The following is a 25,217-nucleotide window of genomic DNA, read 5'->3' as shown; positions in this document are numbered from 1 at the left end:
GCCACCTACAGAGAGAAAATACGTTGGCCCTCTCTTTCAGTTGGTCACACTTACTGAGAAACCAGTTGTCTATAAAGGTGTCTCACTTGACCATACTTTTTTGGAAACTAATTATCCAAACCATGCCGACCATCACCCTACATACACTATAAAAAATGAGGTGTTGAAACAACACAAAATGACTACTACTTTAGCGTGTTACTTGTGTGTCAATTCAGCACAAAGACATCGCCTCCCGAGCATATCAAAAATAACTAGTTACCACCTGGGAGAATTTGCATTGGTATAGTTCTATGTTTTTAATAATCGGTCACAATAATATTGTTGTAAACCTTGAATCGTGTGACAACAGTTACATATGCAACTGTTCTGCCATATTATGTTCATATATGCTAAGACACAAGAATAACAAATAAAGAAAACAGATGGAAGCACAGCTATCTGTGTAACTGTTTTCAGATGATTCACAGGTTTACAACAATATTAGTGTGACCAATTACAGAAAACAGAACATTATTTGTTACTTGGCATAAGTGCCAAAGATATTTTCCAAAGCTTTGCTCATATTAAACGATAAATACCAATGCAAATTCTCTCAGGTAGTAACTAGTTATTAATGATATGCTCGAAAAGCGATGTCTTGGTGCTGAATTAACACACAAGTAACACGCTAAAGTGGTAGTCATTTTGTGCTGTTTCAACACCTCATTTTTCACAGTGAAGGATCTACGTTGAGCTACCTATGTTTCAACTTTACTTTTGCAACTACCAATCACAAATGATGCAGACCATTAGCCTACGTATAGCCTATGTTGGGCTAAATATTTTAAACTTTTTTTACAATTACAAATCCCACTGACCATTAGCCTACTACGTTGAACCAACTATTGTTCAACTTTGTTTTGGCAATTACCAATTCTAAACCATGTTGACAATTAGCCTACGTAGAACCTACATTGAGCCAACTATTTTTGAACTTTACAATTAGCAATTCCAAACCATGCTAGCCATTAGCTTACGTAGGACCTACTTTGAACCAACTATTTTTCAACTTTATTTTTGCAATTACCAATTCCAAACCATATCGACTTTAATAAATCAAGTGTGATCCTAGTGGAAAACATTAACAAATGTTTCGTACATAAAACATAACAGAAATAAGAATATTATGTAAAAGCGAAGAAATATTACTAGAAACATTCTAAATATGAATGTGGAGATGATTGGAGAAAATTAGTTGAGCCAATCGGGAAACTAATGAGAGAGAGTTATAGGTGTAGTTATAGTTCACACCTAATAGTGAAGGAAAGAACAGCACTTTTAAAGTTATTGCATCATCATATGATCAAGAAAAAGGTTTCATTTGACTGATAATTTACAAATATTTAGATGCATTGTAAATGTGGGTTACGCAATTGTTCTTCCATTTAAGGATATGGGTTATCATATGCATACGAAAATACATTCTCTCACTTTCTATTTCCATCTATTGTCGTCTCTCAACACTAACAGAACACTAACAAGGGGCAACACTAACGGAAGTACTACACATATATATATAGCGGATGCCCAAAGCAGTTTATACTCCGAACTGTTTATTCCTCATCGTAAAACACGGAAGCGCATCTGAAATGGTGTGGGCAGCAATTTCTTTGGATTCTGTGGGTCCTTTACTACGCTCACAGAGCGCATTACTGCCAATGACTATGTGGACATTTTACGTGACAATGTACGCCGCATGCGGCAGATGTTTCCGTCCAATCACACATTCTTCCAAGAAAATAATGTTCCAGGGACAATTTCAGTGCTGCAGCTGTTGAGGCATGGTTTCATGAACATCGGAATAAACTATGTATAACGCCTCCCATGGTTCGCCTATTCCCCTGATCTCAACATTATTGAACACTTGTGTCAGTTCTGCAGCTCAGACTCCGGAGCTACTAGCCCTCCTCTATTCTCACTGGCGGAATTGAGTACTACGTTCATAAGAAATAGTATTACTAGGGAAACCATCACAGTACACTTATATGCCTGCATGCTACGGCGAATCGGAGCTGTTCTGTAGACTACGAAAGGCCCTACAAAAGGGGTTGTATTAATCAGGTAAATTTCATTTTCTTCAGGTGTTCTCAAAATTTTAATAAACATCTGTAAATTGCATTGAGAAAATGTAAAGTTTATATATTTTAAAGTGGGGTGGGCATGAAGGTAACATTTCATCCAAGTACCCAGGATTATTCCAAGAATCCTCTGATATTCGCAAGTTTATATTCGACATTTAAAATCCTTTTTAAGTACATTATATCTCTGTAATAAACGTTGATTTGTATTTGAGACAACTCTCCTTTACTTGAAACTTTCTTTTTTAAATCTGGTCTTGATTCTTCATTGCCAAAGCTTTAAGTTATGAGCAAGAAGTGCAACTAATACTAATATTGCCATGAATAGGCTACCTATCTGAACTTAACAGTTTTAGAGAATAACTTATGTAAGATTCAAAATGACAAACCTTTAAATTAAACACTAACAGAAGTTCTACACATGTTCCATTATCAAATTGAACACAAAAATGTGAGATACTTTAAAAGATTGATATCATTAAGTATTTTATTAATTAAAATAAGCCTTTCTTTTTATTTCAAATAAATAAACACTTTGTTATCAAAAAGCTTCATCACGAAAATCTGACATACAATTTATTTAGTTTAGTGATTCTTGTTTCTTTATACAAATATACTAAGTATCTTACTTACACTACTCTACTAACAATACTAATAGTAATTAAATATATTATTTTTAAACATTAATTGGTCATAATGGTAATAATTTAAGAACAGTAACTTACAGCATACTCAGATAGGCATGGAAGGAAATGAGAAGTCATGTCATTGACCGAAAAAGCGTCATGCGGCAATGCCATCTGCCCATTAATTACTAAAGCTTGAATACAAATTAAGTGAATACATTAACAATTCATACATTGCCTTGCCTCTCTCTTTTCTTAGATTTTTCAACTGATAATATCAAAAGAAACAGGATTATTCTATATTGTTTCCTCCATTCAGTTCTAAGAAGTTTCATTTACAAAAAAAAAAAAAAAAAAAAAAGTAAAAGGAAAGAAATTTTCTTTTTGTGGCTATTGGAGTGAAAAATGATATACAATATTCTGTTATAATAATAATAATAATAATAATAATAATAATAATAATAATAATAATAATAATAATAATAATAATAATAATAATAATAATAATAATAATAATAATAATAATATAAATGTACCGATGTAATAGAAGAGAGCAAAGGGGCTGCAGCGTCTTCAAAATACATGTACTTGTCTAAGTGGTAACATGCAGTAAACAGGGGCGGATCCAGCACGGGCTTCTGGGGCGGGAGTCAGTGATTACTGCTGCTTAGTTACTTTAGTTTTGATTATGAACATTCACGGACTTTCAGTGTCATGCCGTGGCAAATCAGCGCCCGGGGCAAGAGTATACGGCGGCGCCCCCGTACATAATTTTCTCTCTATTTTCTTTCCTTCTTTTCTTTATTTTGCTAACACCGTGCTCGTGGGTTTTCTCGGGGTTCTCCCGTTTCCTCCCCTTTCTTCATTCCACCATTCTATTTATTTCTCATAATCACCGTCTCCTGTAGCCTAACCGGTATAACTGTGGGACGTAAAACTTAAAGATTTCATTCATTTTTATTTTCCTTCCAAATTTTGCGCCCCATTACTTCGGCGCCCGGGGCCGTCGCCCCCTGACGGCACTGTACTGCAGGTTTTTGCAGCACTGATACTTATGTTGCTGGAAGGAAACAATCCTCCCCTGGATCTACCTATGGCAGTAAATCATTAATGTAAACTTTGATCATGTTCCTCACTTCTACAGTTACTCACTTCTACACTTGTCATGCCTAAGTACATGGCGCAATATAATGTACTTTGAGTTCAATATAAGGTAGTACTTTAATCCAAGAAACCGTCTCAAGACTCAAATCCCATAGAAACTAAAAATAGATCCTCATTCCAAGCATAATCTGAAATTCAATATGACCACTCATAAATCAAAGTGTTATTCCAAATCTTTTGCTCTCCGCATGACTAAAGGTTGGAACATAATTCCAAACGTGAAGGATTCAATTTTGCCACATGTTTTAAAATGTAAGCACAATGAGTTCCCCTCCTAGATCAATGAAAATAGTAGTCACTACCTTACACTAAAATTTCACCACAATGCACTACCTATTCCACACAAAATAATGTTATTCATTCTACTACTTCAAGCTCTATCTTGTCTCGGAAAATGTATGTTTCTATCAGAAGTGTCTGGGTCATCTATCTTGTGCACAACCCTACCGAACCAGGATGGAGCTTGAAATGAAACCAAATAAAATTTATAGTTTAACTCCACACGTTTATGCACCAAGGTTGAAGGAGATGGTGATGATCCGAGTGAATGAAATGGTGGAGCGAAAAAAGCAGAAGGAATGGGCGAACCGCGAGAAAAAGCCTCGTGTTCGGTGTTTGTCCACCACAAAGTTCACTTGACGCGAGCTGGGATCGAACCAGCGACCCCACGCACCAAAGTTGAGCGTTTTACTACTGAGCCACCGCGCCCTGCCAACGGAACTTGAATCTGGTGCAGTTAATCGGTACAAAGATTATCATGTAAGATCAACCCTCACAATTATATGCGTTTTCTCTACCTTCAAGATAGATGCGTTATATGACCACACCATCGGCTTCGCCTAAGACGTAACGGAAAAGGATTGAAACAAGGGGCATATAGCTGAAATAGAGAAAGGACTTAAAATGGAATGAAAAGTATGAAAATTAAGCAATCAAATTGACGCCGAATGCCTAATGTCAGCTAATCAGCATAAGAAAAATAGTAGTAAAATAACTATCGCGCTATTTCTTAGAATACGACGAAAATTGTTCTCGACAATCCAAGAAATTCTCTAACATCTGTGAATGCAGGACATTCTACGTAATGTGCCAAATACTCAACTTTACCGATTTCATAAGAGAATTAGTTCGATGCCACAAATGCTTATATTGAACTCGAAAATTGACTCATAATCTTTTTAATTTAAATTGCTAACAGTGAGACTCAGCGTCCTTATTGACCCAATCGCCTTTTATTTTTATCGTAATATTTGCTTATCTGTAATGATAATACTAAAATTACATAAAAAAACAAGTAGCAGTGTCACAGTGTACATCACATAAAGGCGTTTGGTTTGGTTTCTAGCAAAACAAACTCCTTAATAAGCTAAATTTTCCCAGGTATAGGCGTAAATACAGAATCTTTACCTTAAATTAAATTAAATATATTTTAACATGAATAAATGCTTGAAAATAGAAAATGTTTTTAAGCCTCTATAGGGTTGCTTGTCGGGATCGTAACAATGCAAATCATAAAATACGTTAATAATATCTACATTTATTCCCCATTCGAAAAAATGGGGAAAAGATTTTTGATTCCCCTTATCTTCGGAAACAACTGGATGAAACACCACTATCAGCGAACCCAATTCTTAACTTTTGACCCTAGACTTCCTGGGTAAAAATGAAGATGATACCTCAAGTAGTTTTTGAGATTTTGTAAGTATCGGACGGACGGGTATAAGGTTTTCTGATAAATCAAACTCAGTAGAAAAACTTATTAGAAAAAACTTAGTAAAATCTCACACTGAAAACAACAAGTTCATGCATTTTATGTATTATGAAATACCCAACAACAGATGTCACTATTAGTTTAGCTTCAATAGTGATCGTCGGCTGATTAAAGAGTGCTCTATCCTTTTATTCTGAAGAATTATTTGAAGCTCTTTACTTTAATGTCTTTTTTTCGGACTAATTAAAGAGCGACAATTAAAAAATAAAATATAAAACATAACAAAAATCAAGCGGTATAATCTTAATCAAAAGTGTATTATTCTTTTTATGTTCCATAATGCCACCATATTGGTCATAAAATGGTGAAGCGCCCATTAAACAATATAAATCATTTTTCCTAATAACTAAAAGTTATCGCCCTACTATTTTATAACTGCTGTTACTATGGAATATGACAATTAAAAAGATTTTTAAAAGAAAGAAAGAAAGAAAGAAAATATCGTTGTAACACCAATTTTGGTCTTGTTCCCTTCCAGAGAAAAGAAAATAAACTCTTTTGGTAGCTCCGTCCAGGGGAATTATATTTAATATTTGTTGTCAGAGATTATACTCAGAAATGTCATAAAATGGCATTGCGTTTATTTAGATTTAGCTTAATTGAAATATATAAATTATATCTTCTTTCTACGAACTATTTTTTAATCCTTGCACTTTAATATGTGTGATTCTCTGAAATGCTTTTATATTCCGAAAATATGGTTTTATAAAACTTATAATTTTATAAGCATAGAGGAAGAAGACGAAAAATATGTTACTCGTAGTTGTTGGCACAATCAAATATGTAGAGAAGAAAAATGGATACATAAATGTTTAGATGTTAACTTCCTGTGTAAAGAAGTTTTCATTTTGTGATTAAGTGTAATATAATTTAACTATTTCTTTCTGTATTTCAAAGTTAATTGACTTTTATTCAATATACGTAATAAAAAAAAAAGTAAACTGATAGCTTTTATTCCTGCTAGATTTATGATAGGTTTTAACACAGTTTGTTCCACGATGATGATTATGCATGAGTAAATCTGTAAGAATTCCCAGCTCCTTGGAAACTCAACATAATTATTCCATTATTCTCAAGAGTCGAGTAAATATGCTGGTCACGGAATCTACGGAGGCATACTCCGGGATAGCTAGTAAGTATAACGTGCAACTCTATCCATCACGACTCTGGAACTCACTAAAGAAATAATAAACACTTCTGACCAGAGTATATACACTTGTTTATTAAAAACTAAATTCCAGTGTAACAGTTTCAACAACGTAACGTTGTCTTCATCAGACACATCAGAGTTAGTGTATGATAAAGACAACGTTACGTTGTTGAAACTGTTACACTGGAATTTAGTTTTTAATAAACAAGTGTATATACTCTGGTCAGAAGTGTTTATTATTTCTTAAGTATAACGACATAATTGTAGATTAATGGCTTAGCTACATTTCGTAGGTACTGAATAATAGGACGCCTGATGCCACCAAGTCACAGTGAAGTTTACGTTGGAGGTACGCATCTGGAGAGTTTGTATCGTCGAACCTGTAGCGGACTAGATTCTTAACATAGGTTCTGATGCTCCTAGCACAAGAATGACTCACGTCTATGACTCACCGATTAAATGGTCGCCTACATTTTTTTTTGTTGTTGTTGTTAAAATATAAACTGATAATAAGTCTCTTATGGGTAATCGTTTGAAAAATTCCACTCACTATACATTTAAAAATTACCCTAGTCGAAATTAGTCCATTGCATACAATTGTTCATTATTCCTTGTTGCAAAAACCTAGATGAAATTAATAATGTTCTTCATGTTTAAACATTGCTTTTAATATTACAATGTGTTATAGTTGAACTAGTATCTTCCTATTTGGACTATTCCCGTTTCATTTATTGACTTACAATGTACCTTCCTATTTGCATTATTATCGTTATCTAAGATATATATGCAAAACGGGTATTCCCATTATGACTATCCCGTTTCGCCTACACTCACTCATCGAGAGAGATTTAGTATTTAAGGGATTTTTTTTTTTTTTTTTTACAAGGACTCATTAAGAATATTCATTTCTCAACGTAAACAATAGCCGTCTGCATCAACAAACGTTATTGGTAATAACTCTAGCAGCCCTTTGACCCATCTCTGGAACTTAGAAAGATGGGGGCTCTAATTCTTCATTATCACAGGATTAACAAACCAACAAAGGAAGGAAAACATCAGAAACTATGAGAACCCAGTATTCTTTCCGGGAACTGGATTATAAGATTGAACTATTTTGAAGAAAGACTAATTTCTATGCTTCCTTAGAAGGAACGCGCATACGATAGTGGTCTAGTACGTCCGAATAATCTTCCTAAAATTGGAAATTGCACATGCGTTTGCAGAACTTCTGAATAATATACTTATACAGATAAATAAGCCTAAAGTTTTGATTTTTTTTACTTTTTCTAAAAATGTTGATATATATATATATATATATATATATATATATATATATATATATATATATATATATATATATATATATATAAATCGGTGCTTTAAATTTCTTATCCCTATATGTGTGAAAATGTCTTAAACTTTTGATTTCAATAGAGGGATAACGTTGGAAATGAAACTTACTTGTTCTTGAGACGTGGAAACAATTTCAAAAAACAGTTTTTGCTTTATGAGGAAACAATATTGAATTGAAACGGAAGTTGTAACAAATTTCTAACACTTCCGGTTTTAATACAACAATAAGAGCTGAGATGGAATGAAGTTAACCTTGGAACTCTGAAATCATATCAGATATCTGGTTCTCACGTATCGTTTCGGTTTTATGATGAAGCCGGAAATGGTATAATATTCAATATTGAAGCAGGAAATGGTAGAATTCAACCATTTAAGGTTTGAATAGAGTATGAATCGAGGAGATGAAACACACTGACACACTGAATCCATAATTTTTACGTTATCTCTCGCCATTATTATTCTCATACTTGTCGTCAAATGCAGAAAAATAAAATGAAATGTTTAAGTTTAACATTGAAACATTCCACATTTGTATCCTTTGGGCCAAGGAAGACGTTGATTAATGCAAGGGAAAAATGATAGAAGAATTAGTGGAATGAGAAAGTGGGAGGAAACGGAAGTACCCTGAGAAAACCTCCTCACACGTTGTTATCAACCACAAACTTACATGTCCAGGAATCGAACCAGGGACCCCACGCACCAGGGGTAAAAATACTCAGACCAATATAGCCATTCTGTTAAAACTTCCAGTACTGTGTATAGTTTGGAAGTCTAAAATGCTGTTTAGTGTTGATCTCAGTTACACAATTGAGATGGGTAAAGCTAGAAAACAACTTTATCTCTTCATTCGGGTGATAGAAACTAAGTGTACCTATAATTCAACCCTAGTTAATTAACTAACAGATTATTAACTTCTAGATTGTTGCAGCCTGGGTGTACGCAGCTGAAATACCGAGTTGCATTGAGGAACGGAAGTTAACAAACTGCGATAGGAGTTCCGGGAAAAGCTCTGGAATCAGCATTTTTACCACCAGGTGCATGCATTGTAATAGCGAAAGTGGGGTGAGAAGAACATGGTTTCTCAAGTAGTGACTTGGAAAACGACCTTCCAAGGGTAATGGCTATTACGAGTTGAGCAAGGCCAATGGAAAACAAAAAAGTTTGAAATGAGTTAACGATTCATGTCTTTTTAAAGGACACATATGCACACATTAGAAAAAAATTGAGATTGTCCATTAAATGGTCTTTTAGGTGAATTTCTGTAGGATATAGGGCGTAAGGCAACAAGAAAATTTATAGTCAAGTAGAGATGTAATTTCAAAGGTTAACGCCATTTGTCCATTAGCTGTGCGTAAGATTTCACAAAATACAGGAAAATACTGGCCTAGTCCTACATCTTGAAATTTCTTTCGGTCATCAAAACACGAAGATATTAATGGAGGTGTTTAAAAACTCCCGTCTCTATATCATTAAACCGTTTTACCTGAAAAGAAAGCAAAGAACAATTGTAAGGTTATTTTTAAAGGCCATATGGAAACCTCTAATCGTTGATTGGAGTTTCGCAGCCGCTTCAGCACCCAAGGCTATTAGAAACGTGAATCTGTAGCTTAACGTGAGATCTGAGCCCCATGTATCTAACCCGGGTCTTCTGTGCCGAAGACATGTACGCTAACCACAAGGGAGCTCCAAGACGAAGTAATCTTATCCAAAGTTATATATTCATCGACAGCAACGAAATATTCAATTAGAAAATGCGTAGAAGGGGGAGAGCAAGTACTTACTCATTTACTTCAGTTAAAAATATAATTTTACCACCAACAATTTTGTTGAGCGATCATTTTCTCCTCCAAAACTCACTAAACATCACACTAATTAATTCCCTCTAACTTTAACAGCTGTCATCATAATAACACCTCCAATGGCGTATCCAAGGGAATTTCAGGGATTCAAGCCTCCACCCCTTGAGGAAAGTATGCAAAAATTAACATTTACAATATTTAGATAGTATATACGAATATTTGAAATTATATGATCTTGGGAGTTTGCCCCTTGACAAACTTCTGCGTACGCCACTAAACAATTCTGTAGCTCTATCTTACAGCACCTCAGTATTAAATATGAAAGTGATTAAGATTGTGTGTGTGTTTTAACTTCACGAAGACTTTCATCTAATATATCCATAATTGATATTAGTCAAATATTTATTTCAAACTTGAAAGATATGGATAGGATTCAGGCAGAAATCGCCACGTTTTGTAACATCTTTGTGCACTACATAACTTTTGGTAATAAATGAATATATTTTTGTATTTTAATAGCATGTTTATTTACTTTTATCTCACCAGGAAGGGTAAGGAGCATTAGAATAATGGAATGAAACGTTTTAGATCTCTTTATGGTCTACTCTGAACTACCCTCAATTCCACCCTCCCTTCGATTCCACTCCAATTGTATTGAATCATCTGCTTTGTTTTATTTTCCATATTTCTTCCAAATTACGGCATTTAAAAAAAATAACATCAACTACTGAACAATAAATCTATCACGAAGAATGCCTCATTGTCTCGCGTCATGGCAAACCAAAACAGTTCGAAATAAACTGGAATTTAAAATTTCATAGATACTATTATTTCTGGTAACATATTAGTAATGTAAATGAATCAATTTTGATCCTAAATAACGTACAATGTTAAACATTTTATCTTAGAAAATCTCTCTTATGACAGTTAGGGGTTGGTATTCAATTTTTGCAATAACTTTGTTGCTTAACGTAATTTTCATAACCGACATCAAAAGAAAAATAGTAACACATTTCCGATATTAATATTCCTGAATAAACTTGTTACGTGTAATAACTTGTGTAGAACTACTGATTTGATCTGAAAGGTAAAATACCAATTTATTTCGAACTACTTTTGGTTTCCTTTGTACACCAAACAACGGAACACCCGTTGTGATATAAAATATTGTCAAGTAAGTTAGTTGCTAAACATGCCTTAGTTTGGAACAAACACGGAAAGTAAGGCAAACTAGGAGACTCGATTTAATTTTAGAATAAAAATCGAATGGCATGAAATTGAGGGAATAATTCACGTAGGTCATAAAGAGCTTTATCGGATGATCGAATGACACCTAGGACGTTTCATTCCGTTGTTCTAATTCTTCCTACCCTTTCTGATCAGGGATTTTCCTCTGGCTTTATTTATGACTACCATAATAAGGAGATAATGTAAAATACTCTTTTTTTTAGAAAAAATCTACATTAAGTGTTTCTATGCAACTACGGAATGGAAAAACTCCGGAAATAAATATAAAGGACAATATATGGACATTTGACATTATGTTGACATAGAGAGGTCCAAATTTCAAATAAAATGAAATACCCTTATACCCTATAGGCTAAAGGGGACAGACGATTAAGGAAAGTGAATGATTATAAATGAGTTGGTAGAATGAAAATGTGAGAGGAAAAAGAATCCTAAGGAAGCTCGAGGGACAAGATGTTGACCACAACAAACTCAAATGCCTTGGGATCGGACTAAAGACCGCAAGATATGGCTATTTTCTAATTGAAGCTTTCTCACCGCAAGCGGGCTCGGGTTCAGTGTGTTCAAAATGGAGCTATGAGGCTCACGCTAGCTCAGACTCGCACTCCATCGAGCTTGGGCTTATTCTCAATAAATGCTCGAGCTATCTCTGTCTCATGCTCGGTAACCTCATTGTGCTCGCGCTCAGGAAGAACTTGGACTCACTATCAAGCACTCTCCTCCTTCGTGCTAACGCTTGCTAGGACCCAGCTTCTGGCTCACTCGCTACTTACAAGACTCGCGCTCATTTACTAAGCTTGAGGGATATCTGGGGGACCGAAGAGGTGAGCACTCTACTACTGAGCTACTGTGGCTCCAAGGCCCAATTTCTAATTTGACAACTGTTAAATTTTGGAACATCAGTGACAATTTTGGACACATCCTGTTCGCATGGACTTGTAACAGTTCGCATGGAATACAAGTAAGTATATCTAATTGGTTTGATGTACGTGCAGCGTGTATAAGTTAAAGGTGCGATGATAACAGTACCCTCACCTGGAGAACTCAGCAACCGTCAGACCCTTGTTACTTTTTATCTCTACAAGGAAACAGCCCACCGGGTGCCAGGCAGTTAAGAGCACAAGGGAAGTAGTAGGTCAGAACCCATGCTAGCGAACAATGTTACTGTCATGGAGTGTGAGCAGTTGAAAACAAGGGGAGATCCCACCCTTTGATAAGATTGCTTTAAATAGTACTAGGATAAGAATGTCCCCTTACTATCCCATCCAATATATTCTTTTAACCGTCAATGATAACGAAACTAAACTTTGAATTATGAAGAAAGAAGAATTGAAATCTTGTCATGGTGACAAATATGGTATAGCAGACGTTCCTAGCAGAACTCGAAGTTTGAAAATTGTTACTTATTTGAGACTAGATTATCACCGTAGAATTAACCCATATGAGATGATCGAGACAATAAAAGAATTGGTTCCTTAAATGTTTATGGCTGCAAATCATCGTTCTCATGTGTTGGAAAGGAATCGCTGTAATTAATAACTCGAAGCGTAAACATACGGAAACTTATACGTAGTTTCACTCTAGGTGTATGTGCATGTGGTACTTGCTTTTTCGGTATTACTGGCGGAATCTAAAACACCGTGTAAAGAATAAAGATCACAATATTTGATAACTGAGCACGGTCAGGGACAGACTCAGCTGGGTAACAGAAGCTGTGTTCCACAGCTTTGCAAATCTTCTGGGTTCGGTTCCCGACTGTGTTTCCCTTGTTTTATTTTTTGAGCGTATTGTTTGTGTTCCTTGCATTTTGTACTTTTTCAAGCACAGCGACAATAAGCTGTACAAGCTGAAAGAATTTTGCTTAAATATCACGGTCTAAGCTATTTTTGTTATACATATTCACTTTTTCGTATCATTAATACTTTTTTTTTTTTTTTGATAATTGTGCTCAGTTGGTTACTTGATTATATTTCAAACTCTCTTTCAGTACCGAGGGTACATTAGACAGGAGAGTATTATTAAATTTTGGAAAACATTAATTGTGTGAAAAATAGAAACGAATATGTCATTGTTACCCATTTCATATAAGAGAGAAGCTCGGAGGCTCAGTGGTAGAGCGCTAACCTCAAGTACGTTGCGGTCCCTGGGTCGATTCCCGGACAAGTAAGTTTGTGGTGGACAACATCGTGTCCGTGAGTTTTCTCACGGTACTACCGTTTTCTCCCACATTCTCATTCCACCATTATTTGCTTGTCTTCCTTAACTTAAAGAGGAGAATCGTGGAATGTTAAACAGAAAGATTTTCCCATTTCAAAATACAAACTTCACGAAAGCTTTCCACAAATTGTCAAACATGAAATTATGGAAGACCAAGATAAGTGTCACCGTTAGGAGTATGTGTGTGATCGTTAGGAAAATAGAAACAAACAATAGATATAATCTATTAGCTAACAGTGTAATTTTTACACATACGCTACACAAATAAGAAAACAATCTGTTCTAACAGAATAAAAAAAACGATCAATTATTATTGGCAACGAACAACATACTTATTTGGCGTCATAAAAATTCGTTTGTCTCATTTTTTCGAAAACTACACATAAGAGTTTTCCATCAACCATCACATTTTATTCAACTTGGAGTAATCTTTCGACTTATACACAAATATGTCCTATCTTCCGATAATATTTTATACTTAAACAACAACAACAAAAAAGTTTAAGAGTGAATCATAGTTTTTTATTTCATTAATCATGCTCTGTGTGCTTTCATCTTACTAGTGTCATAATAAAAAGCTGAATGAGAGTATAACTTGGTATCAGTTTCATCTTGACATATGACATCGTTACCATTAAACTATAGACCAGGGCCACACGCACGAGGGTCTAGAGGGTCCGGACCCTCGTCCAAAACTTGGTAACTCAATATACATTCGTACACTTTCTCAATAAAACTTTACTTGTTTAACAGAGAAATGACTGATAGCATGAAAATTTGATCTTACACTTCATCTGTACTCTTTCTCTTATAAAAAACAATCTAGTCCTATCATTGACAATTACTTATTGCCTTTTCAGGTGCACAATAATACCCGTTCAATACTATATAGACTTAGTATTTGTAATATTGGACCCTCAAAAGCTCGATCCCCTCTCAAGAAAACTTTCTGGGCATGCGCCAATTGTAGAACGATTATTTTATTCTGTTCTGTGAAATATATATATAGAAATGTCCAAAGAGGATCGATATATATATATATATATATATATATATATATATATATATATATATATATATATATATATATATATATATATATATATATATATATATATATATATATATCGATCCTCTTTGGACATTTCTCCCTTTCACACTAATAATATTGGGGAATTTAATTTGCTACGTGTAGTTCCAATTTTATATATAAAAAGTAATATACTACTGTTATTAGACTGGTATTTCATATAAAACAGATCGCACAACTTAACACGTTGATCGACAGAGTATTTTTTGTAAATTTTACTGTCAGCGCCAAGTTGATGTGTATCAGAAACGATACACGAAGTGTAGGCGAAATACCGAATTAAAGAAAAGTATTCAACTGCGCCAGAGTTACTGCTGCAATATGATTTTCCAGCGCCCTAACTACAGGTCAGATGTGTTAAATATACCAGCATGTGTATCAGATCGCATACACGTGGCAACGAAAAGAACTTTTGTTGTGTATCAGAAATGATACACGAAAATTGAAATGAAATCTTTAGTTTTACGTCCCACGATTATGCCGGTTAGGCTAAAGGAGACGATGATGATGAGTAATGAATGAAATGGTGGAATGAAGAAAGTGGGAGGAAACGGGAGAACCCCGAGAAAACCCACGCACACGGTGTTTGTCCACCACAAAGTCCACTTGGCGGGGGCTGGGATCGAACCCGGGACCCCAAGCACCAGAGGTGAACGCTCTACCGCTGAGCAACCGCGGCCCCAGAAATAATACACGAAGCGTAGGCAGAACACGCCGTGTACTGTAATACACAGGCGATCAATCTGTTAAAATTAATTTATAAACCAAGAAGTAATGCTGTAAAGTAAAGTAATATTAGCAAAAAAAGTTTCAGCCCTAAATGTTATATCCTTGATTATTTATTGAGATACAAAGTAAGAGAGCATAAATAAAGGCCTGGAAAGTTCATGGAATGCTCTAAAACCAGCTTTTCTTAAACTGTGGCCCGCGGATCTCAAGTGTTCTTCGAGGTCTGTTCATGTGGTCTTTTTAGATTGAACATTAGTACCAGAAACATATAGAAAAAATTAAAACACAAAAGATTTTCGTATTACACCTAATAGTTGAGAATCTCAAAAATCACAAAGCATTTAACTATTAGTTAAAATAAGTATTAAGACAGACTATACCATTCAGCGCCTCCAGTGGCAGCAACAATGCTCAGTATCACATAGTGTAATAGTCAAAGAGTCTATAGAATTTTATAGGCTTACATTACTATAAGTTATATTATTATTATTATTATTATTATTATTATTATTATTATTATTATTATTATTATTATTATTATTATTATTATTATTATTATTATGTCGAACAAATGTGTCGTAATGTTGTGAGTATTCAGTGGAGTGTGTTGTGAGTCAGAAACGGTTAGATAAAATATTCTTAATTGCCTTCAGTCATTAAGAACTAATGAGTACTTTCTTCCTTGAAAACTAATATAAGTATATTGGAATTATCACATTAAAAAAAAAAATACGAATTTGCTTTGCAAAGGAACAAGAATATTGTGGTTCGCAGAACATTCTTACCAAATTTTTAAGATTTAATTATTAAATCTTTATTTACGTTTGCCTAAATGCGCAATTGCTTTTTTGTTATGAGCTTTGATGGACTTAACCAAAGCTTTTGACTCTATTCAACAAGAGAATTATAAAACTACCAGAGATATTCTAGAAAATGTGTGTAAGAGCCACGTGTGCGAATGCACACAAGTTATTACGTACCTACTGTCAAGAACCTGTGCTATAGTTGATAACAATGATAATAGTAAAAGAAGGGGGGAGTGACGAAGGAATAGGTATTTTTTCATCGCTTGGCTACGAATAATAGCAGTCAGTACTTAGTGTATAATAGAACATGTATCAGACGCATGACTAAATGGTAGATAGACAGGTGGCCGAAAAAAAAAATACACTCAGAATGGAAGGGAATGGGGGAGGGGGTAATGCTTATATCTATAAAAAGGGAGAGCACGCGTCCCTTTCTGATAACATTAAAAGCGCGGGAAGGGAATTGTAGAGGGCAGATGGTAGTAATAGTGAGCGTGGCGTCACTAGACCAAATAGCTGCGGGTAACATCCCTTCTACCATTACTTTGCCTATGGAATATCAATACGTGTGTATAAAAATGAAACCGAAGCTTTTTTTTAAAAAGCAGATAACACACTTCCGTATTTCTTATAAACATAAAGAAGAATTGTATGTGTATTTATAATTAAGTAATATATTTTATATTGTCATTGTTGCGGACGGATGTTGTTAATAGTGAAATGAAACAATCAAGAAGCGTGTTATTTTTTATTCGATATGTCTTTCCTTTGCAATGTGACCAATTCAAAGAAGTCTCTGGTTATTCCTCAAAATGCTCATAGCTTAAGGGAAATTTCCCGAATCCAGGGAAATTTGGTGGCAAAATTTAGTAAACAAGAAAACAAAAAAGGAGATATTTAAACCTAGTTGCTGAGATGCAGAGAGACAGTCAGATTGAGTTTCCAAACCAAATTTTATGAGATGAAATGAATTTACATTTCTAGTTTCAATGTCCATGTTATGCCATTTAAGCTAAAAAAGTTCGGCGATTAATGAAAATGAATGATCATACAAGAATTGATAGAATGAGAATGTGGGAGGATAACGAGACTTTTTGGTACTATTAGAAGTCAAGAATATTTTTATCGAAGGAATATATGATACATAAAGTAATTATCTACGCCATATATTAAAAGATAATTACGGTTTTTGTATTCACGGTATTCCTAAACAGTCACGAATAAACATCCGAGTAATCGTTTGAATCCCACTTCAAACTGTGGGATCTCTCTCATATAACCTCGATTCTGAAAATAGACGTTAAATACTGTTTAATGAATGAATCTTCATTACAGATCCCTACTTTTTAAAACTTAATGAATAATAAAAATAATATTTACAATAGAAAACCAAGCTGCTTTGCACTTACAAAAAATGGCATTAAAAGAATAATCCAAATAAGTTAATAACTATTTCCAGATTTTTTCTTGCAAGCCAGCAAATCTGTAGGCCTAATTGTAACGCCACCATTGCTGGAACCTCAAAATTATACACTATTTTAAATAGCTTGAACTGAATTGCCAGTTCTTTCAGTATTTTGTATAAGTGTAAAATGGTCAACTATGCAAAATTGTGATTTTTAAAAAAGGGATGTCGAATTCTTACATTCTCTTGAATACGACACTGTGTATAATAGATAAATCAATTAGATTATTTACCAATTTGCTTCTTTATTTACAATGTTCTAATTACAGCGGACAGCTATTTTACTCAAACATCGGAGGCATTAGAAATTAAAAAAGGAAAAAAAATCATCCAGACAGATGTATGAAAGGTACCATCGTGATATGTTTCTCATGGTCTAGAGAAAAAGACCATGGAACATTTCAGAATGGATTGTCGACCATGGAATTTAGATATAGAACCTCTCCACTGCCAAGTAAGAATGTTCATATTTTATTATTATTAGCATTGATTTAGAGTTTTTCACTATGATCCCAACATTTATACATACTATATATGTATACAAAGGTACCTTCTAAACTTGGACAGACAACTGAAAGTTAATAAACATATATTATGAAGGTAACTATTAAATGAATAGAAGTAAGTTGGAAATAACATCAGATGTGTGTTTGTGATAAAAAGCACTCCAAAACGTGTCACTCGCAACAACCGTTCTAAACTTGCAAAGTACCTTTGCCTCATATTGTTAATTGTAAATGAATTGAAAACTTGAGGTCGTTGGTGCCACCATTTAACATTGCCCAATTTAGTCGACTTATCTCATGGTATACTTTGGTCTGATATGAAACCATTTTAGAAGGTGAGATAAAAAAAAAAAAGACTTCAAAGTCGAAAAATAAGGACCACTCATTAGCTTCTCACTTAGCGACCTGGAGGTCCCATGTTCAAACTCCATTATTGACTATTCTCACTGAAACATTTTCCATGCTCTTTTTCTCTAGACCAAACTCCATTATTGACTATCCTCACTGAAACATTTTCCATGCTCTTTTTCTCTAGACCAAACTCCATTATTGACTATCCTCACTGAAACATTTTCCATGCTCTTTTTCTCTAGACCAAACTCCATTATTGACTATCCTCACTGAAACATTTTCCATGCTCTTTTTCTCTAGACCAAACTCCATTATTGACTATCCTCACTGAAACATTTTCCATGCTCTTTTTTCTCTAGACCAAACTCCATTATTAACTATCCTCACTGAAACATTTTCCATGCTCTTTTTCTCTAGACCAAACTCCATTATTGACTATCCTCACTGAAACATTTTCCATGCTCTTTTTCTCTAGACCAAACTCCATTATTGACTATCCTCACTGAAACATTTTCCATGCTCTTTTTCTCTAGACCAAACTCCATTATTGACTATCCTCACTGAAACATTTTCCATGCTCTTTTTCTCTAGACCAAACTCCATTATTGACTATCCTCACTGAAACATTTTCCATGCTCTTTTTCTCTAGACCAAACTCCATTATTGACTATCCTCACTGAAACACTTTCCATGCTCTTTTTCTCTAGACCAAACTCCATTATTGACTATCCTCACTGAAACATTTTCCATGCTCTTTTTCTCTAGACCAAACTCCATTATTGACTATCCTCACTGAAACACTTTCCATGCTCTTTTTCTCTAGACCAAACTCCATTATTGACTATCCTCACTGAAACATTTTCCATGCTCTTTTTCTCTAGACCAAACTCCATTATTGACTATCCTCACTGAAACATTTTCCATGCTCTTTTTCTCTAGACCAAACTCCATTATTGACTATCCTCACTGAAACATTTTCCATGCACTTTTTTCTCTAGACCAAACTCCATTATTAACTATCCTCACTGAAACATTTTCCATGCTCTTTTTCTCTAGACCAAACTCCATTATTAACTATCCTCACTGAAACATTTTCCATGCTCTTTTTCTCTAGACCAAACTCCATTATTGACTATCCTCACTGAAACATTTTCCATGCTCTTTTTCTCTAGACCAAACTCCATTATTGACTATCCTCACTGAAACATTTTCCATGTTCTTTTTCTCTAGGCCATGAAGAAAATAGCAGCATGGTACCTTTCATACGTATAGTAAGTCTTGGATGACTTTCTTCCTATTTGAATTTTTAATGTCTCTGATGTGTGAGTAAAATAGCTTTCTATTGTATCTAGAACACTGTAAATAAATAAGCAAATTAGTAAATAATCTAATTGATCTATCTATTACAGGCAGGATTGTACTCAAGAAAATGTGTTAGATCCCTCTTTTAAAAAAATACAATGGATAAAATTATATTTTAAAAGACAATTTCTATTCTCTTCAACTACATGGCAACCTCCTGGCAAAAAAAAAAAAAAAAAAAAAGGCCCAAGTAAACAGTAACTTTGTAGGCTCTTAACGACGGCTCACATCAGTAACTATCGATTCTCTATGGATCCGAAAGCTTTAACGAATACAAAAATACAAATCCAACAGTTCACATACCAGTATGTGCTCAATTTTAACTTACCAAAGTCACAACAGAAACTTCCGAATGAAGTGTGTTTAAAACCGATTTAATGTTGCTAATGTTTTTCTTTCAACTCATTCTCTTATTTAAATACGAGTATAAAAATATTGATATTAAATTGGAACAATGGAAAAATTATAAAATATGTTATAAAAAAAATCTTTCGTCTTCTGTAAATTGACAGTAGCTGGGCTATGAAGGGAAACTAGACCTCACAATAGGGGTCTGCACGGGCCGGAATTTTTAGCTCAACCCCGGCCCGGCCAGTGAATTTATAATCTAAGTCTAGTCCCGAGTCCGAAATATGTTTTAGCATTTAGGCCCGAGCCCGGCTCGAGCTTGTTTGATAATCAAATGAGCTCGAAATAAGCCCGAATTACAGAAACTTAATAATTAACGCAAATTTGTATTTTTTTTTTTTTTTTTGTTTACAGCAATTAGAGGTTTAATTTTTAAGTTATGCTTTAAAAGTTCTTCAGAAAGAACGGTCCAATAAATATCATTGGGCAGGCCTGACTCGGCCCAAGCCCATGCAGACCTCTACCTCGTAGGAGTGTATACTTGCCCTTCCTAACATGGACTGAATATTATGCAACACACAACACAATGGAGTGGTGTTGGTTATCTAACTTAAGGGTTTCTGAAATATCCCATACGTTTTTGAATTTGCAAAACGTCTGACTTCCCCAATCCCCCCTCGAGTCGAAAATAGGAAAACGGCTTCGTACGCGATTAGAGCTGGTGAAGATCCATCTGTGATCAAAACTCTTTGACTCTAGGTGACTCATATCTATGTGAAAATCAAATGACAGACACAAAGACATGGACACACGTTCTTCTATATACTAGTAAGAATAAGGATAGAATGTATTTCTATTTGTGCGCCGTCGCGGCAAAGTAAGAATAATATGATGTCACTCTACTCCAAGGACATATTTACTCGACTCTACATAAGAGGCAGCGATGGCTTAGTGGCAGAGCATTCACCTCTACCGCGTGAAGTCCCTGGTTCCACCACAGCTCACGTTGATTGAGTTGATTGTGAGTTTAACGCCCCTTTTATCAGCGAGGCTATATGAGAGGGACCTACTGATTAACTTGGAATCCGAACCACATGAGCTCTCGCCAGGAATCGAACCCGGGTCTCCCACGCCAAAGGCGCGTACGCTAGCCGCTTAGACCACAGCTCACGTCAATTGGACTTTTTGCTGGACAAACACCGTATGCGTGAATTTCCTCGGGATTCTTCCGTTTCTTCCCACTTTCCTGCTCTCGTAATTTCATTCATTATTTTCATTAGCCTCGGTGCACAACAGTGGGACGTCTTTATAAATCTATAGAAAAAAAGTGTTGCTTTTACAGATAAATTTCTCTGCAACAATTTCTTTCTTGAGCACAACCTTGAATATATGTACTATTTGTTTATTATTAATACACCATCATCTGCACCACTAGTATCACTAATCAGTGTCGTTCTCGTCATCACTGATGTCGTTTCTCGAAATATTTTAATGTCATCCCTGTCTAATCAATAAAACAACACTGATACACAAAACATAAGACTTGAGACTTTTTAATGCGTACTACCAAGGATTAAGAAGCAACAAACTTACGCAACAACTTAAAAAAAAAAGTTTAGTAGTTACTTCTTGCATCTCCCTCACTACTTTCAACATCCATCAGATCAGCAACACGTAAATGAAGAAAAGCAACACCGGCAAAAAAGAAATACAATCTCCTTTTCAAGAAAACGATACAGCCTATATTTCACAGACCACCTCGAAATAGTGACAGGAGTAAGTATAAAATAACACACAATGAGATTACAACATGTTCTTTTCCGTTCTGCTCCTCAGCGAATCTGTTTTTATAGGATTTTGATATATTAGAATGCTTTCGGAAACACGTGCGCCGTGCTCGACTATCTTGTATCTTGAATAACAAGCCTCAATATCCGTTCACGTGGGCAACGCAGCACGTCTGCATACTGTAAAGGCTTCAGAATTTTTACTACTACTACAAAATCCTCTTTCAGCTCTCCTCTAGATATCATTCATTCGTCATTCCACGCCAAGCACAAACTATAGATTCTTTTCTTTTAAATTCTTGAATGAAGATCTGGATTTCAGCAATGGCTTTAGTTTCTCCTCTCTTCCCGCTATTTTACATTTCCCCCTCCGCTTCCCTTTCTATCAAGAACAGCATAGCACAATTCAATTCATAACCAAATCAATCCCTCTTTGCAAACAAAAAAAAAAAAAAAAAAAAAAACCTCTCGGCTTGGTTCGGATCCTAGTTAAAGACCCGCGCGCGCTCAACTCAACAACACCGGAAGTAAAATTTCCCTCGACCTAATCTATGCACTCGCGAAGCTAAACACCCCTAGCTAGCGGCAGTTCGGGAGAAAAAGCAAAAAACACCTGCGTTGGGAAAGTATAGAGGGAGACACACACAGGAACTAAATCAAAAGAAAGGGGAAAAAAGAAGGGCCGCTCGAATAGATTTATTTCCTTCGGCAGGAGAGGCGAAATTATCCCAATTTCCGGCAACTTAAGAGTCTTCCGAAATGGACAACTTTGCACGTAAATGTCATCCAGAACTCTTGGCTTCATTAATTCTTAGACAACTCAATCATTGGGGAATTTTCAGAATGTCTTTCTTTTTTCTGTTTCCTATATTTACATTAGTCACACACACGCTATTTTAATTCAGTAAATTTTCTGTAGAGGATTTTTTGTTTTCTAAAAAGAATAGGAAAGGCTGAAGACATATTGTATAAACAAAATGACTTAAGAGTGTTACAGGAAAGAAAGAATATAAAATCGGTTAGTTAATTTTACCACTTGTTCTCACGTTTTTTAAAATAGCAATAAAACGTAACATATCACAATTTTGAACTTCCTATTATGTATCTAAATACGAACACCATGACTTTACAGCTCATGAGCCGTTGTGGTTAGCTAGATAGACTTAGATGGTATAAAGTCAGCATTTCAACTCCCACAAGAATCAAAATCGAGACCACATTCAACAAACATAAGCAAACTAGCCATTCGACCCACATTTGACGCACACAGTACTATCAAATGCTTTTCAGTATACTTTTCTACTTTATAAACTATTATCACAATGACATCATTATGTCTTATAGTGTCTGGAAATAATCTGGAAAATTGATAGATAAGAAATTAATTAAACAAAATGAATTAAAGAAGTCCACAATATGTATTCAAGCAAAGATATAATACAAAATTACACAGTAAATAATAATAATAATAATAATAATAATAATAATAATAATAATAATAATAATAATAATAATAATAATAATAATAATAATAATAACTATCGGCACAAGCATGTGAAGAGAAAGGATGCAGAACTTACCAGCTGAAACATAAGTATAAAGTAGTATTATCACCTGTTAAGAAAAAAGAAAAATATTCAAATAAGGACGAAGCATTACAGAAATTGGATAGTTTTAAAGTACAAATAACATACATAACTTTACTTTAAATGAGTAAGAAACAAATATAGAAAATATGACTTAAACAACAACAATAAAAAAAAATCTCTAAAAATTCTACACTCGAATGTCTGGGAAGCACCTCAGGCTTGAGGAATAACCCAGTGTTCTTGAAGTTGAATGGTGAGCACCACTGGCGCACTACGGGGAGAGCCACCGGGTCCAGACCTCCCAAAATTTCCTAACCCAACACACATTTTCTGAATAAAACTATATTTGTTTAACAGGGAAATGATTCATGTGGCATAAAAATTTGATCTTACACTTAATCTGTAGTCTTTTTCTCTTATAAAAAATAATCTAATCATATATATATATTTTTTCCACCGCAAATATAGGTGGAAATATTTCACAATTATTTATCGTCGTTTCGAGTGCAGAATAATATCCATTCAATACTACATAGACGTAGTGGCTTGCAGTATTGGACCCTCCACAAAGCTTGGACTCCTCCAAAAATAAATTTCTGGGTGCGGGCCTGCTGACTACATGCAAAGTTCTCTTATTATAGATACTTGTTTTGCTTCATTTACTTATTCTTATATTTACTTTCATTTACAGAATTCTGCGTTCTTGTTGGCGCTCAAAAGTTGTTTCATAGCTATTACCCATTCTCCCATTTCCTCCCACATTCCCATTCCCATTCCTTAGGATTAGAATTAGGATTGAGATTTCTGGGTTTTCGCCATCTATGGTCATTTAGCCCTTCACTTATGAAGGATGACGTCTCTCGGCGAGCACATCATCCGGGGAAAGGGAAGGAATGAAGGAAGCGGCCTGGGACCTATTAGTTAGATACTACCTCGGCATTTGCGTGGTATGAATGAGGAAAACCTCATTTAAGATGACTGGCCTGAAAAAAAATTTTTACATTTTTCGATCGAGTGCTCCCACCGGGAATCGAACCCGGGACCGCTCGCACCGAAAGCGAGAGCTTTAGCTTTATCGACGTGGGGCTACCCTATTCTCATTCCATCAACTCTTTCAAATCATTCCCGTTCATTAATCACCCGCATTCTTTAACTTGCAAGACATAATCGTGTGACGCAAAACTAGGACTCACAGATTTACAGACTCATAAACCAGGACACTATACGAAAATTTACCGTATAACTATGATTATATACTTTTTTTTTTTTTTTTTTTTTTTTGCTGGAGTATTAGAGTTAATTAATTAATAGGCCAACACTCACCAAAAGTGAGTGACAGAGTAGATTATTTCTATTAGTTGAGTATAGAGGGGTTTTTCAAATATTGCACGAACTAACATATCTTGTGGAGAACAACTGGGATATTTGGAGTTTTGAACAACTAGAGCGGAGGAACAGATTATGTAAATCCTGAACCATCCAGGCTAAAACCCGGGAAATCTGGAAGCCCAATGTAAAACTGAAAAATTTAATCTCATTTTCTACCGTCGTAAGTCCAGAAGGACTATCATTTACCAAGCTAGGGAAACAATTTAATTGAACAAGAAAACTTTTGTTTGTGTCGATGGTGACAAATTTGTCTCAAAATCTACTAACCAAGAGAATTTCTTCCACAGTATAGGAGCATATAAAGCTATCTTTAACTGAAGCTGTACGAGACTAATAAATTATTTAAA

At 34.9% G+C, this 25,217-nt stretch overlaps 1 protein-coding gene across 2 annotated transcripts in view; it reads right to left on the bottom strand.

The window, feature by feature from the left end:
• Delta (neurogenic locus protein delta) overlaps positions 1-25,217 on the bottom strand; it is a 430,997-nt gene that overhangs the window by 237,488 nt on the left and 168,292 nt on the right. Inside the window, exon 1 of one of the 2 annotated variants that reach the window (XM_081759001.1) lies at positions 23,473-23,491. The exons of the other annotated variant lie outside the window; for it this stretch is intronic. The gene's annotated coding sequence lies outside the window, so the exon portion shown is untranslated. Of the gene's footprint in view, positions 1-23,472; positions 23,492-25,217 lie in introns of those variants that run through there. 2 annotated transcript variants of the gene reach the window in all.

This window comes from Thermobia domestica, chromosome 5, assembly GCF_964235325.1.
Source record: "Thermobia domestica chromosome 5, izTheDome1.hap1.1, whole genome shotgun sequence".
Taxonomy (NCBI): domain Eukaryota; kingdom Metazoa; phylum Arthropoda; class Insecta; order Zygentoma; family Lepismatidae; genus Thermobia; species Thermobia domestica.
Note: the sequence above shows the minus strand (reverse complement) of the source record. Positions and strands in the feature narration are given on the sequence as shown.